Source organism: Juglans microcarpa x Juglans regia, chromosome 8D (assembly GCF_004785595.1).
Source record: "Juglans microcarpa x Juglans regia isolate MS1-56 chromosome 8D, Jm3101_v1.0, whole genome shotgun sequence".
Lineage (NCBI taxonomy): Eukaryota > Viridiplantae > Streptophyta > Magnoliopsida > Fagales > Juglandaceae > Juglans > Juglans microcarpa x Juglans regia.
Window position 1 is genome coordinate 30,016,175 of NC_054608.1, and position 19,702 is coordinate 30,035,876.

A 19,702-nucleotide genomic window follows, 5' to 3' on the forward strand; every position below is an offset into this window, starting at 1 on the left:
TAACATCATCATCACAATTCATGAATTTTTCAAGGAAATACCCTAGCCCCATATTTATATTTTCCATTGAAATTATACAATTGTTTGTAACGATTTTTTATTTATTGAAAATGTAATTATTTTTGTGACCAAGTAGAATTCATTAGAAATATTCATTATAAGCAACAAAATTATCATCATTTCATAACATATATTTTCTTTTTAATTTGCAATGAATTTATTCGTTGAAATTACAAGAACAAATAGTTGGGATATTTATTTGGTACTGTGTATTCTTATTTGCAACGACCATATTCATGGGAACTATTAAAAATATCATTGGAAATCTGTTTTAGTGTTGGGTAGTTAAGGCTGGACAAAAACTCTATAACTCCGACTCTGTCTAATACCCGCTTTGATTCCGACGAAATTGAAAAAATAAGATTTTGAATTTTTTTAATGTCATGCCGAAGTGGAAGAAGTAGTACTCTCCACCGTGAATATTAGCCTATCGCGAGGCTTCATCGTACAGCTTTCGTCTGCAATGTACTCCTCTCCACCATTCATCACCTTGAGACTCCAACTTGAAGCAATGGTTTGATCACCAATCAATTTGAACCGATAGACTTTTGATTTCTAAATTCACTCACTTAATTTTATTAATTGATAATATGTTAATTAAAATAGCCTAGGGTTTGGAAGGATTCAAGCCTGAGTTTTTTTTTCATGTTTTGGATTTTTGTGAGCTCTTATCTATTGAGATAAATAATTGTTAGGGATTCAATTTAAATTTTCTGATATTTATTTGCTTTGCTTGTGGCAACCGCATGTATAACAGTATGTGCATAATATGTTCAAATCATATTGTCATTTTTAATGGCTTAGAGACTACAATATTGTGAAGTTTTGATGTTTGCTTTGCTTGGGTTTGAATTGTTAGATGAAGATTTGAAAAAAAAAAATGTAACTTGCTATTTGTTATGGTTTGAAATTTCATATCAATGTTGCTAAATCATAGAAGATTGGATTTGAATTGTTTGATTGAAGTTTATAGTTAGTGAAATTAGTGTTGCTTGATTAAAATTTACTAATTTTTCAATTTTTTGGACTTGTTATTTTTTATAGTTTGAACTTTAAGATTAGTGTTTCTTGATTGGAATTTATTGGTTTTTAAGTCTGGGTTTATATAATTATTCTTATGATTTTTATTTTTCAAGTGAATATTGATATGGATGCTACAAATACTTCAGACAATCATCCTAATGTGAATGCTTCATTGCCTACACATACCCCAACGACAGGGACATCCACCCTTATACCTACGTCTGCAACAACTTCTTGTACAAGTAGGTAAGCACCCGTATTGAGTGAATCTAAAGAAGTGAAGCATGGTTGACCACTACAACCTAATAAGAGAAGATTGTGGATATGGAACTATTTCACAAAAATTGACAATGATCATGATAACTTGAAAGTAAGGTGCCACCATTATGCTCATATTATCAATATCATAGTCAATGGGCATCTAAAGGAAGTTGATGATTAATGAGTCCATTGCAAAAGTCTGTAATATTGTCATATACATAAAATCTGAAGGCAGTTGATGATTGATGAGTCCATTAAGTCAAGTGTTGAACAACTAAAACTTTCATATGGTAGTATGTTATGTTTGGACTCTCCCACTAAATGGAACTAGAAATACACTATATTGGATGTAGCAGAAAGATATCCAAGAGCCTTGAGGATGCAAGAGGAAGATGAGCATCACTATTATACATTGTTTGAGGACACAACGAGGAGAAGAGGGCTCAAACCGCCAAACTTTCATTATTGGGATAATGTGAAATATTTTGTTAAGTTTATGAAATTGTTTTATGATATCAATATTCGTATCTATAGTAGTTTATATTGTACTACCAATTTTTACTTCGAAGAGCTTTTGAGGCTTTATGATCATTTGCAAAAAAAAAGTTGTGAAAATAGTAGTAGGTTGTTAAATGTTATGGTTCTAAGGATGATGTCTGAATATGATAAATATTAGGATTGTTGAGAAAATAACAAATTATTATTTATGGCTATGATTCTTAATCTTCCGATATAAATTGGTTATTATAAAGTTCTGGATTAGGAATGTCCTTGATAATCTCCCACTAAATGAAACTCGAAATGCACTATCTTGGATGTAGGAGAAAAATATCAAAGAGCCTTGAGGATGCAAGAGGAAGATGGGCATCTCTATCATACATTGTTTTAGGACGTAACGGGGAGAAAATGGCTCGAACCGCCAAACTTGCATGATTGTGATAGTGTGAAGTATTTTGTTAAATTTATGAAATTTTTTTATGATACCAATGTTTTCATCTCTTGTAGTTTATACTGTACTACCAATTTGTACTTTGAAGAGCTTTTGAGGTTTTATAATCATTTGCAAAAAGGAGTTGTGAAAATAGTGATAGGTTGTTAAATGTTATAGTTCTAAAGATGAAATGCAAATTATTGGGGATTGTTGAGAAAGTAAACAAATTATTATTTATGGTTAAATTCTTGATCCCCGATATAAGTTAGTTATTATAAAGTTATGGATTAGGAATGTCTTTGATAATGAAAATGTGGATGAGTTCATAACAATCTTGAAGAATGATACTGAAGTCTTATATTGTTATCACAACAATAGTGGTCAGTCTTCAAGCACAGGTGGGAGCTCGTCAAATGTTGGTGGGCCAACCAATTCTACTTCTTCATTAGATGACACACATGTTCCAAGTTTATTAGTTTTCATTCGAAGGTATCATCAAATGAGAGTATTAAGAAATATTATGTAATGTAAATCTGAAATTAAATAATATTTATAATTTTATGGAATATGTTGAGGCACGAAGTGATACATTAATATCTTAATTTGGCGAAATGTTCATCCCATCAAATTTCCAAGACTTTTTCAAGTAATTCAGGATGTTGTTGCGATTCCTATCACTATGTTTGCCTCCGAGTACACATTTAGTACCCGAGGTCGTATAATAGATGTTTATCGGAATTCATTAGCTTTGAGAAGTGTGGAGGTTTTGCACATAAAATTGGCTAAAGTCTATGCCTACTAGACTAGATGGTGTTGATGATACCGAGAGCTATAGGCTTGAATCGGATAATTTTATACTTTTAGCCTTTAATGACTAATTAGATAATCTTATTGTTATGATTATTTAACTTATATGAATAATGAAATTGATTTAATGTTTTATAATTTTTTGGCTTTATAAACCTATCTGTAAACCCCACAATACTTGCAGAGGACAAAGATATATTGGTTTAGCTTAGTGCCGATCTATGAATGGTCATTAACTGTCATGTTAACTTTACTGTTATCTTTTAGTTTGGTGATGTAAGGTCTTTCTTTTTTTTTTTTTTTTTTTTTTTTTTTTTTAATTTTCAAAGCAATGTAAGATACTTGGAAAGTTGGTAACTCTACATTTATATTCTGGAAAAGTGAAGATTATTTATCTACTTGATAATTGTATATATTTTACATTTCATTTTTCAATTATGATATCATGTAAATTGTCTTGTTTGTGGTTTGGTTGTGGAACACTAATATGTGATATGTATTGAATGAGCTGATGAATGATGTAGACCCATGGCAATGAGAGGGAGTTGTGTGTCATGATACTTGTCAACTTGAATTGTTATTGGAGCAATTGATTGTGGAGTCTTCACTCTTGGAGATGGTAGAAAGCAGGAGGTACATTTGATATTTGGATATTGTTTGTAATTTTATTATATACATACAACTACAAATACTTATAATTCTTGTATGATGCATCGTTTGCACAGGTGTGCATTATTATATTATGTTGAATGATTGTGTTGTTGCGTGCGTGTGTTTTAATTTTTATGATTATATTATCTATATTTGATTTTTTTATAGATGGATTATAATTATAATTTATTGATGATATTGTATTTTAATTTACATTATAAGTTTTAATTTTTGATATTTGGACTTTTGTACCTTATTTGGGTTAAAAAACAAATAATATAGAAATATAAAAACAAGTGGAGCATTGGATTAGCCTAAAAAATAGGTTAAAAAATGTCAAACTCGACACATCAATCCAGCCTAACTCCGAATTGGGATCTAGCTTTGACAATTTTGATAGGAGTTGGAATTGGCTCTTGATCGAAGTCGGAGTGTGAAATGACCTTCGACCCAAGCCGGAGTTGAAGGTTGAAGTTGAGCAATACGAATCTGTCAGAGTCAGAGCCCAACCATATGGCTGGTTCATTATTTATGGTTAATACCAACGAGAATTTGTCATTGCAAGATTTTTTATGCAAATCTAACTATTTCAACGAGACACTTTCAAGGGTAATGATACATTTTTGGTTGGACTACTACTGCTTTACTACTTGTCCTACGTGGACAACTTTTTAGTTTTCTCCAAGTTGAACACAATTCTACCCTTTATCTCTTCTGAAGTTAACTCTGTTGTGATATTATGTCTATTTTTTATCAGAGACAAATTTCAGAAATAAAAAATGGCACCAAAAATAAAGACTTCTTCTTCAACTTCTCTGAACACAACTCTCTCTCTCTCTCTTCTTTGCTCTCTCTCTTAAGCCTAATTGATCATTTTCATTGCTTGTCCCACCATTTAGTGTTGCTTGTCGCACAGTTGAATGGTGCCAGCCGTAACCCATGAGCCTAGACCACAGTCCAACCCGACGTCGCAACTCTCCAATCTCCATGTTAACCCACCAACATCACACTCCAAGAAACAGAATTTCTCTGAGGCAACCTATCAAAAATAGCACGGGCCGAACCTAGATCTCCACTATTTACATAACCCACAATCAATGCATTCCAGGATATCATATTTCTCAACATCCCATCAAACAATTCTTTGGCATATACCATATCCTCATCAACTTTGGCATGAGCCCCTAGAAGAGAATTATAGGACACAACATCTCCTTTTGCACCCAATTCATCAAACAACCAACATGCCTTCTCCAATGTACCACATTAACCATACATATCAATCAAAGCATTCGAGACTGGAACACACACACCAAAACCTATTTTCACAACATGTCCATGGATTTTAGTTTCACGACAAAGATCATTAAGACAGGCATAAGATTTGAAGCAAAAATGGGTATGTAAAATTGTCTGTTCTAATCCCAAAACGAATCATTTGGTCATACAAATTCAGTGATTCAGAACAAAGTGATGGAATCTTAGAGAAAGCTCTAATGGTGTGGTTGAAGAGAGAGAGATTTGGGTGAGAGAAAGAAAAGAAGACAAGACGGGAGTATATAGGGGAGTAGAGAGAGGCATATAGAGAAACGAGAGTGGAAGCTAAGGAAGCGTTTCTATGGAGATCAAGGCGGAAGATGTGGGTGTGGATTTGCTTGAGCTGAGAGAGGGTGAGCATGTTTTTAGCAGATTCATGTCATGCATGCATTGGTTATCATATATATGAACTTTGGAGGGTAGATAGGTTCCAAGTTTAACATGGAGATTGGAGATTCGTCGACTCCAAGCTGGACTGTGGTTTTGGCTCGTGCGCTATGGTCGGTGCCGTTCAATGTTGGGGCAAGCAACAAGAAACAAAAATTAAATCATCCAATTTCAGAGAGAGCAGAGGAGAGAGAGAGAGAGAGAGAGAGAGAGCGCAAAAAAGAAGAAGAAGGGCGCTTCATTTTGATCGCCAGTCCAAATTTGAGAACAAGCTTCTATCTTCTAACAGAAAGCAAACATCACATCATGCAGAAATCTCAAAATGGATGAATTTGGGAGAAATGCATTCAGTGTCAGTGGATAAAATGAAAAGGAAATCCACGTAGAATAAGTAGTAAAGCAGTGGTAGTCCAACAACAAGAGTATCATTACCCCATTTTTAATTGTTGCAAACGATGCATTATTAATAACAAGAAGTAGGTCATTGCAAATTTTTTGTTGTAAAAGCTCTAATCTCATGTAGTGACAAAATATTATGCGCAAGAAAAATGAAGTGATCCATTTTTTACTTTCACATCAAATAATAACCTAAGTCAAAGCAGAATTAACTGGCAAAAGTTAATTTTTTGAAAAGGAAATTTTTTGTAAGTGAGGAGACGAAATGAGACATATGCAATCAACATCCATCTCTTTGATAATCTTGGAAGGCTTGACATATTTTTTCCTTGCCACCAAAAAAAATATCTAACTTATCGATCACAACAATTTTCGAGGGACAAAACATATATACCAACACAGAGAGAGATGGGTACCTTTGTGGATTCGAAGAAGTTTGCCATGACGGTTGGGAGGGATAGATTTCTTCTCTGTCGACCTTCAAAAAGTTTTACCTTTTGCATCATCTGTGTGTGTTGAGTATTTTTCCCAGGGTTAAGGTTTATTTCTATGGAGAAAATGGGTTGAACCTGGTCCATCAAACATTGTTTCAATATTGAAAAAGGTAAGGTATGGTGATGCTCTTAAACCTATAATTGGAATGGAGCTCAAAAGTTGGTTGTTGTTGATTACTGATAAGTGAAAGCTAATGAAGAAAAGACGGTAAATGCCCAGATTAATTATACTTGATTAAATTATGTTGGTATAATTCTAGCTTTACCAAAGCTTATAAGAAGGTAACTCTTTATAGAGCCATTCACAGTGTGATGGTACTTTCAAGTGCTGCATAGAACACAAATTTTGTTGATCTATAGTTATCATGAAGATGTTTCCAAACATTCTTTATAGGCAATCATTCAGAACATGGTACTAACTTTTCTAGGAGCAAATGAATCTTACATGATCTTATATTCATTCCATTGGTTCCTATTGTACATCAGACATTTCGAGTCTAATTTGTGTAGATTATGAAGGATGTATAATAAAGCAAATGATAGGAAGACATACAAAAACAACATACCAGGCATTCTGAGGGTGTAAACATCACAATTCAACAATCATGACTTGTTTCCATTTTGTGATACTAAATAACTAAATTTTCTTGATCTTTTACAAGTTGTGAAAAGCTTGTGACCATGATAACTGGCTTAGGTTTGTGGCTGAAGGTACGCCCCAACGATAGCTTCTAGTTGAAAATTTTAAGTACTTGTCCTCTTTAGTCTTCTTATTGAATGGTTGATTGAACACCCTCTACTGCTCAGACCTCATCTTCTCCAAAATCTCACTAGAAATTTCATAATTCACAACTTGGAAATAACCCCGTTCTTTTTAAGCCCTCGCTATCTCCGCCTTGCACTTCTCTCTCTCTCTAGTTTGTCGAGGTACAAACAATTGAGGTTGATAATTAGAAGCTTGCATTCCTCGACAATGTGAAGTTCGTTATCATCTTCATTGACGAGGTTCTGCAAGGTATTATTAATGTTTTTAAAGGTTTTATCAAAGAGGTTCTTGTAGGCCTTATGGAATGGTAGGTATGTATCCATGTTGATGGTCATGGTCAGAAGTTTTCCACAACTATGTTAAATGGATATGGTCGAAGTTCATTTAACATAGTTTTATATACTCTTATCATTTTTAACATTTTAGTCATCTAACAATATAGTTTTAGATACTACAGTCCTTCCTGATATCTTAGCCATAAAACATTTCCAACTAATCAATCACTCACACCATATTCTCAATTTTACCATTAGGGCACACCTTCAACCACAAACCTAAGCCATGCAAACTTCCAATTATCGACATTAGCCATTTGTACCTCAGCGAACTGGAAAGAGAGAGAGAGAGAGAGAGAAGTGCAAGGCAAGATAGTGAGGGTTTCAAAAGAATTGTGTTTTTTTGAAGTTGTAAATCATGGAATTTCTAGTGAGATTTTGGAGAAAATAAGGTTTGAGTAGCATAGGGTGTTCAAATAACCATTTGATAAGAACACCAAAGAGGACAATAACTTGAAATTTTTAGTAGGGAGTTACCATTGTGGCACACCTTTAGCCACAAACCTAAGCCAGTTATCATGGTCACAAGTTATCCACAGCTTGGAAAAAAAATTCCATCTTATCATTCTACAACTATGTTAAATGGACTCGGTCTGAGTCCATTTAACATAGTTTTATATACTTTTATCCTTCCTAACATTTTAGTCATCTAACGATATAGTTTTAGATACTATAGTCATTTCTGATATCTTAGTCATAAAGTATTTCTAACTAATCAGTCATCCACACCATATTCTCAATTACTACATTTCTAAATTTTTTATATGCATCCTAATCCAAAAACTCAAACTTCAAATAAATGAAACCCAAGTTTACAATTCTCCAAAGAACACTGCAAAGAGAACTAAAAAAACAAAAAAATAATGACAGCTTTCTCAAACCTAATGATGGGTAATAACAATGACCCACATCAAAATAATGTCAAATTCTAAAATTTCTACATTCTGGTGTACGGAACAAAAAGTTATAACAACAAAAAAAAAAAAAAAAAAAAACCTTAGACAAATATTATACAAACTCCAGTTGCAAAAAGGAAATAAAGAAACATTTTATCAATATTTTTAAAAAATACTACACTCTTAAACCTTGTGATAAAGCAAAATAAAGCGCATGCAAGCAAACGCAGATACAAGAATGTGTACATATACATATAAAAATAGTTACTCTTTGATGAAGTCCTCGGACATTCTTATGAAGTCGTGCTTGGTTTTTTTCCTGATAAAAAAGTTTCTCTCCTCATACTTAGCTTTTCTCTTGAGTACCCATTCTTCATTGTTCAGTTTCCTCAATATTATCTTAGGTATGTAAGCCAACGGCTTCGACCCTCATTTCACTATCGTGCTTCTCTTCCTGCCCTATGTGCAATTTATTTAAAGTTGTTATATTCTTCTCTGCTTATTTTTTTTTCTAAACTTTCCTGATAACCAAACAAAAAACAACTCTAATTGAAACCCCATATAAGAAGAATACAAAAGGTTTATCGTCCTCCAAATATGAAAATATCTCAAGAGCATTGCGACATAATTTTAGTCAAGAAAATATTAATGTAAAACCCAAAAAATGTAAAAGGTGGTGTCTATGGGAAACTGTGCAAGCTGATAAGTGGAGTTCTTTTAGAGATCGGTTGATATTTGTTTTGATCCATTTGAATGAATGGGTGGAATTTGCTCCTTTTCGGCCTTAAGACATAGGTATCGTATAAATATTTTATATGGTATTATTATTGAAGTGGGCATTTCATATTATATATATATATATATATATATATATATTTTTTTTTTCAATTTCATCTTAAATTGTCTTTAATGGTTACCAACAACAAGACATGCTCAAATTATGGGTGAACAATAACTGACCGAATTGGCTGTCACCGATCGGAACCGGCTACTGAAGTCCAGAACCAGCCGAAATCAGTCAACCGGAGGTCCAAAACCAATGTCGGTTGGTTCGGTTCCGGTTTTAACCATGTTCAAACAAGTGAACCCACATATAATATATATGTATTTTTATTTTATTCTTATATAAAACGATGACGTTTAACTTAAGTGAGTTAAATGGCGTCGTTTTATAACTAAGTTTTAAATAAAATAATAGGAAGAAGAAGAAATAAAGCCATTTGATTTATTACACCAAAAGACATCGTTTTAACATACCCCCAAACCCCTCTCATCTTCTTCACATCTGATTCTCTCTCTAAGACTCTCACTCCGTCCTTGCACAATGCATTGTGTCTGTCCCCTCCCTCACACCGCTCTCCCTCTTCTAGTTTTTACCTCTCTCTCTCTCTCTCTCCACTGACATCTATTCGAACCGGCCTTCTAAGCTCTCCCACTCATCTCTCCTTCGTATTCCATCAATATCTCTCATCTCTATGAGCTCTCTCACACTTCCTCCATTCGGTCTCATTCCACCGATGGCTCACCAGTGATCACATCTCCCTATATCTTGCCTAAAATCGATTTCCCATCACTCATCATAATCGATTTCACACAACTAGTAATATATACTATATAGGAGGCTCGATTTTGATGTTTGATAAATAATTTTCTTATTATTTGATGTTTAGTTATGTGTGTACAGGCATTTTAAAATTTTTGGAGCACACTTTTTGGGATTATGAATAATAATCTGAGAGCTATTTCCCACTATCAATGCCTTGCATGCTCGGTTTAGTATTTGTTTTTGCATGGAGAATTTATTATTGTTAATTTATTATGTTCTAATTGTGTTGTAAAGCTGTTTTTATGTAAATTGTGGAAAGATAAGTGAACCAAAATGTAGATTGGAGTCTTAGACTTGTGATGTTTGTCATGTTGCAAACTAACTGCTGTCTAATTATGTTACGTGATTTTCCGTTTTGTTTTGTTCTTTTTTTTTTTATTTTTTTTATTTTTTGTAATTATTTATGTATTTCACATGTTAGATATATTCTTCATCAACTCCAATTGATGTTGATTGAAATAAACTGACTATTAACTTGGGAGATGACTTGAGAGATACCCAAACATCAAGACACCCTACGTCCCTTACCAATAATATTTTTTCTAATTCCTAAGAAATGGAAGGGGAAGAATTCATCTGTTGTTTGGGACCATTTTATGGAGGTACTAAAAAATATTGGCGAGTGAGCTTAATTAAGCTCACTCTTGTGGATGAGCTTAATTAACGTGGGTCTTTGGATAGGTACTAAAAAATCACTTACCTTCATGTTCAAAAAATCCTCATTAACATGGGTCTTTGGATAGGTACCAAAAAATATTGGCGAGTGAGACAACTCCCCAAAAGGGAATTGAAGATAATGTTGGTAGATAATGATGAATCTCACATCTCATAAGTATAGATGAGTTGTCATTTAGAATTGTTGAAGGGTAAAGGTTTAGGAAGTTGTACTGGTCTCTTGAACCTTAGTTTAAAATACAATGTCAACTCACAGTTGCAAGATATTATATGAAATTGTTTGCATTAAAAAAATGAAAGCTCAAAAAGTTGTTTAAAGATGGGGTATGAGAATTTCATTGGCTATTGATAAATAAACATAAATAAAAAAAATCTTAATTATATGTGTATAACTACACATTTCATTGATAGGGATTATAAATAGCACAAAAAAATATTAAGTTTTGTTTAATCCCTAATCATCGAGGGAATACTATTGAGAGGTATGTTGGAATCCTGCCTTCTTAATTTGGGCATTGATAGGATATTTATTGTAACTGTTAATAATGTAAGCTCCAATGATACTGCAATTTTATATTTAAGATAATTTTTTACAGGAAATGTATTAGAAGGAAAGTATATGCACATGAGATGTTGTGCTCATATTTTGAACTTTATTGGGAATAATTGTTTGAATCAGTATAAAAACGTCATCACAATGGTTACAAATGCGGTTAGATATGTGAGCTTCTCCCTTACAAGATAAGTTTAAAAATGTGTAAAAAAAATGAAATTGATTGTAGGAAAATGTTCTCTTAATGTATCAACTTGGTAGAATTCAACTTACATGATGTTGGAGGTGGCTGAGAAGTTTGAGGAGTCTTTCAGACAGATGAAGAGTGATGATTACAATTTCCTCTCTAACTTGGGTAATGGACGCATTGATCCTCCTAAATTTGGAGAGTGGGAGACAGTGTGGGTATTTGTAAAGTTTTTTAAAATATTTTATGATGCCACTAGGAGATTTCCTAGGTCTTTATATGTCATAGCCAACACCAGTTTTCAAGAGCTTATTAGGCTGAGTCTGAGTGATAATCATTGTTTGATGAGAATGACCACGAGTATGAGAATGAAATATAATAAGTATTGTGAGTCATTAGATAGGATGAACTTGTTGACATTGATTGTAGTTGTGCTTGATCCACATAGCAATTTAGGGCTTCTTAGTTTCCACTTGACTAAAATTCATGATAAGACTCATACTAAAGGGTTGGTGTCGAGTGTAAAACAGTTATTAGCATATTTGTATGAGGAGTATAAGGCTACATTTGGTTCTACCATGACTAGCCGAGAACATGAGTCCCCTTCAACATCTACAACCACAAATGATGGTGATAGAAATGCTACGACACGATCGTTCGATGAGTGGTATCAAGCATATTCCACCTTGGGATCTATTGTTGCTAAAACAAAAGTGGATCATTATTTATCAGATGGTTGTGAGGCACTCACCCACCCCACTTTTGACTTTTTGATTTGATGGAAAATTAATAAGTCTAACTATCCTATACTTGCGAAGATTGCACGAGACTTGTTAGTCGTGCCAATTTTCACGATTGCATCTAAGTCAACATATAGAATGAGAGGTTGTGTGCTTAATCATTTTCGAAATTTGTTGACTCTGAAAACTGTTGAGGCTCTTATTTGTGCTCAGAATTGGTTGAGACATCCGTCTAAACTAATTGATATTTGAGAGTCTATAGTTAATTTAAAGTGCTCATTCGTAGAATCGAGTAATGTTTTGATAATTCAATATACATATGCTTTTGTAATTTAGTTTTAGTTTTTTTTCATCATCCAAATTCACTAATATTTGATATTTTATTCTTTTTTATGTTTCTATATAGATTTGGGTGCACAATCAAATGTCACAATTATTGAAGATTGAAGATTGAAGCAACAGGAGTAAAGAATCAAGAACCGTTGCCATTTATTTATCTTATATATTTTAATTGCATTGTTGCTTAGGACACTTTATTTTTATTTTGTAATGTGTTTTAAACATCTAATAGAGATTTTTTTTTTTGTTATCTAGTATAGTAGTATGTACTTATTAGTTACTATTTTACTATTTCTAATTTATTTTTTAAATCTAACGTTACAAATGACATTTAAAAATTAAAATAAAACTTAAATATTAAAAATAGACTTTAAAATCCCACAACATGAACTTAGAATTTCAATTGACCCCAAAATAATATAGACATAGGCTAAAGAAAGAGCCCAAAAGAGGCCCAAAACGACCCACCAAACCGATGAACTAGCCGGAAATGGATCAGAATCAATCTGGAGGATTTTCCCCCTCTTTGTCGGCCTATTCGATTGGTTTCAAGGGAGAAAAATAGTTAGTCAGTTGGTTTCAGTCTAGTTTAGATCGAAACTGAACTGAACCGACTAGTTTTAGCCTTAGCTCAAATGACAAGACAAAAGATTGAACCGTAAAGAAGGGGCTGACACGAGGGATACTGATATGCACAATATAATCTCAGCTGTTTACCGTAAATCACAATTTGATATAGAATTGAGAGAAAGTGTATGTCCCCTTTTCTCAATTTGATATACCATCTTCATGTAATGAGATCGGGAAATATGGTAATAACAGTTAACAGAAATTATTGTTAAAATATACTTTTTTTTTTCTTTTTTCTTTAACTTATGAAAAGGGCATGCATGAAAAGATCAAATCGAAATATGTGAAGAAAACAGTAAGCTTCAAGCCCAATACCAATATGCAACTAGACTGCCATGAACACTTATTCGACCCATTGCTGGTTTAGATTGGGTCTCGAAAGACTGATTCATCGTATGGTAATTTAGAGCTCTCCAGCCTCTACGAGAGCTCTTTGTCTTTTCTTTGTCGGTCTAGACATTTGTGTTCTTTTTCTTCTTTTTATTTTTTCTTCTAAAACGTCCAAGGCTAGTAGTATGAATGATGAAAAAATAAAGATTGAAGAATAGTATAATTAATCATTAAAAGGTTATTTTTTCATCTAAGCTATCTTTAATTAATATATATCTATATAGAGAAAATCTATTTAGAAACCTTACTTTCTACATACCAGCATATCTCTAATGTAGAAACTAGGGTTAAAACCTGAGCCGACTGGTTCGGTTTGGCCCAAAATTGAAACTAACTGATCGGCTTTTTTATATAGCCAAAACCAGCCAAAACTGGCTTATGGAGGGGGAAAAACTTTCCACATTAACTATGCTAAAAAATGATTGATAGTTTAGTTTTTTCAAAATTATAATGGATTCTAAGTGTTCTACTAACATACCAACTTATGTATACCAAAACTCTCTCTCACACACACACATATATATAGAGAGAGAAGTGCTACATGCATAAAAAGAGTACACAAATATAAACTCATAAATTTATGTGGTTTCATGTGATCCGTTAGATCTACTTTATAATAAAAGTACCTTTACAATTTGATGTACTGTATCAAGTTACATCAGTTTGTGGGTTAACTTTTGTGTAATTTTTTTGTAGCTAAAGTATTTCTCATATATATATATATATATATATATATATATAAAGTTTCACATACGTAGGTGAAGGATAAGCTATATAAGTTAATGTTGCGTGCAAATTCACATTTCAAGGGACACGAAATTAATCACTCAGGCCACAGCCACATGAAAGTTTCTTCTTCTTCTTTTTTTTTTCAATTATTATATATTTATTTAAAATTACAGTCAGCTGTCTGAAATTATTTACAATAATTATGTATTGCTCATGTGAATGCTGAAAAAATAATTCATTGCTGATTTAAATTGGAGAGAGAAGAGTGATAGTGGTGTGGTAGGCATCATAAAAAAGGGATGTCATTTAACGTGATATATATATCCCTTATATCTTAAAAGCGGCTATACGATGAACATGAATGAATAGTCGACACTTTCTGAACCGTTTATACCCCTGTGTGATCTGTTATAATTACGGTTGTGCCTGTTCTGCTTTCCGATTTCTTTTACAACATTTCCCTGCACTTTACCAAACTCAAAAGCCTCTCTTTTGGTTTGGGGAGAGAGAGAGAGAGAGAGAGAGGGAGTTGCCAATCGTGCGTGGGGGAAGGGGGAGGAGCTATGGGTGGCTGGAAGAGCATGGGGTAGTCACCGGAGGAAGGGGAGTTCGGTGGTGGTGGTGCGGTGGCGTGGGGACAGCGTACGTAGGCAGAATGGTGGAGAAACCGTATGAGACCCATTCGGAGAGGAGGTTGCGGGGAGAAGAGGGCTGCCGTGGGGGCTTCAACGGTGGCTTGGGTCCATAGAAGTGGTTGTCGGAGGAAGAGGAGCTCGGTGGTGGTGGTGCGGTGGTGTGGGGACGGCGTACGGCGACGCTATGGTGGAGAAACCGTGTGAGACCCATTCCCTAGAGGAACCCAGAAATTCCGAAAAAATTATCCTCCTTCATCTTATCTACTTTCAATTTTCTCTATAATTTATATTGTACATGATGGTGTGAATTTTTTTTATGCAAGCATGTGGAGGCTAAGTTGTATGTGGGTTTCTTGACGATCTTGGGAATGGGCTCTGTTTGTATGAGGCGGTGCTTGCAGTGAGTGAGAGACAGATGAGAGAGAGGGATTTGTTATTGCAATGAAGGCAATCTTGGTTCCTGGGCTTTCTTCCTTCTTGGTGTTGGCCTCTCTGAGCTCAATTTCAGCTCTGCCTCGCAATGGACCCCATTATGATTCTTTCAAGTCCATTATAGGTCCGCCCTCTCAACTCCCTACAATTGACATCTGTTTAGGCTAAAGTAGTTCTTCTCGTTTTTTTATTTTTCTTCCCTGATCGGCGTATTGGGTTTGTTCTTAAGTGTTGTTTTGTTTCCTGTTTGGTTGCTGTGAAAATTGAGGAAAACGGAAATCGACACTTTGTTCCACTCCTTTTGCACTCCAATAATGTGTTTTTCTCTATTCACCACCGTTGCCCTTGCAGCTATAGCTGCTAATTGTAGGTAATGAAGAATTTTTTTTATCCTCATCATCCTGATTATTGTTATGCAATATTATTATTATTATTATTGAAGTTGTCTTCAGCGTATTTCTTGGGGTTCTGGTTTTTTTTTTAAATCTATTATTGTTTTTTATTTTTTTTATTTTTTAATTTGGTTTGTAGGTATTGAGTTGTTATAAATGGGTTTCTTTGACTGTTCTTTTTGACAAGAACTCGATCAAATGTAGAGAGAGTTTGAGAACTGATGGAAAAGAAAAGAATTCTGAATTGTATTGAAGAATTAATGAAAAGAAGTGTTGTTCTAAGTCTGCTATTACATCATATTTATACTGAAAATGTAAACTAACAGAATTAACTAATTACATTGTATTGACTATTTTAGCCTTAGCCTTTTCTACTTTGGATTTTAATTCCATATTATCTATATGTGATGCAAGACTCCAACACCCCCCCTCAAGATGAACATGAATGTTAAGAATGTTCATCTTGCGAAGGACATGGTGAAAAGGCAATGATCCAAGTGGCTTTGTAAGTATGTCTGTCAACTGTAGCCGAGAGGGAATATAAAATAACTTGATGAGCTTTTCCTGCAGCTTCTCTCGAACTAAATGGCAATCAATTTGTATGTGCTTGGTTCTCTCATGTTGTACTGGGTTTGTGGCAATGGACATAGCAGATTTGCTGTCTGTATACAAGAGTGTTGGCTGAGAGTGATCAATTTGTAAGTCTTGTAGTGCATAGATTAACCATTGTATCTCACAAGTTGTAGTTGCAAGAGCTCTGTACTCTGCTTCAGCAGAGGATCGACTAATGGTGGCCTGCTTTTTAGACTTCCATGAGATTAGAGAATTTCCTAAGAACACTGCAAAACCAGTTATGCTTTTCCTGCTATCAATGCAGCCTGCCCAGTCACTATCTGAGAAAGCTTTCAACTGAAGTTCTGAAGTTGAAGGAAACAATAAACCTTGTCCAGGAGTAGCCTTTAAGTATCTGAGGACCCTCACTGCTGCTTTGTGGTGATTAACTGTCGGTTTTGCCAAAAATTGGCTCAAAACTTGGACAGAATAGGCAAGATCTGGTCTGGTAATTGTTAAGTATAGCAATCTGCCAACCAGTTTTCTATAAGCCGAAGGATCTTCATATGGTTCTGAATCATCAATAGTTAGTTTAAGATTTGATTCCATAGGAAATGCTGCAGGTTTGGAACCAATGAGGCCAGTATCTTGTAGTATGTCTAGTGCATATTTTCGTTGGCAAAGAGAGATCCCAGTGTGAGATCTTGCTACCTCTAGTCCAAGAAAATATTTCAATGGCCCCAAATCTTTAATTGTAAATTGATCATCCAGAAATTTCTTTAACAGATCAATATCTTGTAAACTATTACTGGCTAACAGTACATCATCAACATATACTATTAATGCCATAAAAGATGTTGCTGACTTTTTGATGAATAATGAACAATCAGAGTTACCTTGAGAGAAACCACAGCTGATGAGAGAGGTAGACAGTTTTTCAAACCACTGTCTAGAGGCCTGCTGAAGACCATAGAGATTTTTTAAAAGTCTACAAACTTTGTTGTTCTGATTTGGCAGTCCAAGAGGCAAATCCATGTAAACCTCTTCATGTAGTTCACCATGTAAAAATGCATTATTCACATCTAATTGATGAATGTGCCAATTCTTAATTGCAACAACAGCAAGTAGAAGTCTAATAGAAGTAATCTTAGCAACGGGTGAGAAGGTGTCAAAAAAATCTAAGCCTTTTTGTTGAGTGTAACCCTTTGCTACTAATCTTGCTTTGTGTCTCTCTATTGTTCCATCAGCTTTGTATTTGATTCTAAACACCCATTTGCAACCAATGGTCTGTTTATGTTTAGGTAAAGTAACAAGCTCCCATGTTTTGTTTAACTCTAAAGCATCAAGTTCATTTTTCATAGTTTTTTGCCATTCTGGAAATTGAGCAGCATGTTTATATGTTTTGGGTTCTAATGAAGTTGTGATAGAAGCAAGAAAAGCTTGATGAGATAATGAGAGTCTATTTGCAGAAAGGAAAGGGGAAATGGAGTAGAAATTACTTTTGCTGGAACCATCAGTAGAAGAAGTTGAAGGAGCTACATTTGAAGAAACTTGACTACAATAATAATTCTGCAGAAAGTGAGGTGCTTGTCTAAGTCGAGTGGATTTTCTGGGTTGTTCAGGAATATTGGAAATCTGATTGTTCTGAGGTATAGGATTATTGGAAATCTGATTGTTTTGAGGTATAAGAGAATTTTGATGGTCATCATCAATATGTGAAGTTGCTAGTACAGGTTGATTAGCAACTGGATTATAATGGAAAATATCACAGCTGTATGGATTTTCTGATGGAGGGAATAGAAAAGAGTGGTTTTGAGGATCAGTTGGTACAACTGTAAAAGGAAGAATGTTTTCATGAAATATAACATTCCTGGAAATGAAGATTTTCTTAGTATGAAGGTCCATTACTTTGTAGCCTTTTATATCACAGGGATACCCGAGAAATATGCACTTGACAGCTCTAGGATCAAATTTGTGTCTGTGATGTTGAAGTGTTGAAGCAAAGCAAAGACAACCAAATACTTTTAGATGAGCAAGCTTTGGTATTTTATTGAAAAGCATTTCATAGGGAGTTTTATTTTTAAGAAGAGGGGTAGGAATCCTATTGATAATGTGAGCTGCTGTGAGGACACAGTCACTCCAAAAAGATAATGGAATATTTGCTTGAAACATTAAAGCCCTAGCTGTACTTAGCAAATGTTGATGTTTTCTTTCAACTATGCCATTTTGCTGTGGGGTTTCTACACAGCTTCTTTGGTGTAAAATTCCATTTTTATGATAGAAATCTGTGAGAATGAATTCAGGTCCATTATCTGATCTTAAAACTTTGACAGCAATGTCAAACTGTGTTTTAATCATTTTACAGAAAGTTTTAAGTAGGAATGGAACTTCAGATTTTGTTTTAAGCATATAAACCCAAGTACAACGTGTAAAATCATCCACAATTGTTAAGAAAAATCTATATCCTGAATAAGAAATGGTTCCAAATGGACCCCATATGTCACAATGAATCAAATCAAACATTTTATTATACTTGCTGTGTGATACAGGAAATGTTAGTTTTCTTTGCTTTGCTAAGGGACAAATGTCACATACATTTTGACAATCCATAGAGATAGAAGAATCAAGGTATTTAAGAGAAGAGAGTCTGGAAAGGGACACATGTCCTAATCTATAGTGCCATAAGTCTAATGACTTTTGAGAGGCAGCAGAAAAATGAGTGGGACTAGTCTTAGAGTTTGCACCAGCAGAATTGAAGTAATATAAGCCTTGTTTCTCAGATGCAATCCCAATCATCTTCTTCATTGATTGGTCCTGTAAAAGGCAATGAGTACGAAAGAAAGACAAGGAAAGATTAGAATCTTTGGTTAGCTTAGAAATGGATAACAGATTAAAAGTAAAGGATGGTACACATAAGACATTTTGTAAGAAAAGATTATTAGAAATGCAAATTGTTCCTATGTGCGTAGCTGGTATAATCTGTCCATTGGGCAGATTTATAGATGCATTTATTGGTTTAGGAGGAAAACAATAGAATAGGGGTGAATAGATCATATGATCTGTTGCACCAGTGTCTAATATCCAAGAACATTTGGATTTTGAAGTGGAAGAAACTGAGTTGCAAGAAGAATTACCAGAAAATTGAGATGAAGTAACGAGATTGCAGGCTAATGTATTCTGGGTATTTGAAGGATTTTGAGATGACTGAGATGGTTGAGAAGAATTTGCAATAGCTAGTAGTTTATTAAAATCTTCAGAAGTCAAAGAAACCATGTGAGACTCATTACTGTTTTGATTACAGACTTCATCAGTTGCAATTGCAGCATGGGCAGCAGAATGAGTTCTTTTTCCTTTTGGTCCAGTCCACCCAGGAGGGTATCCATGAAGCTGGAAGCACTTGTCCACCGTATGTCCATTGTATCCACAATGTGTACAATGAAGGATAGATTTCTTGGATTTTTCTTTTGAAAATATGTATTGGTTTGCTGCAGGATTCGGCTGTTTAACCATCAATGCAT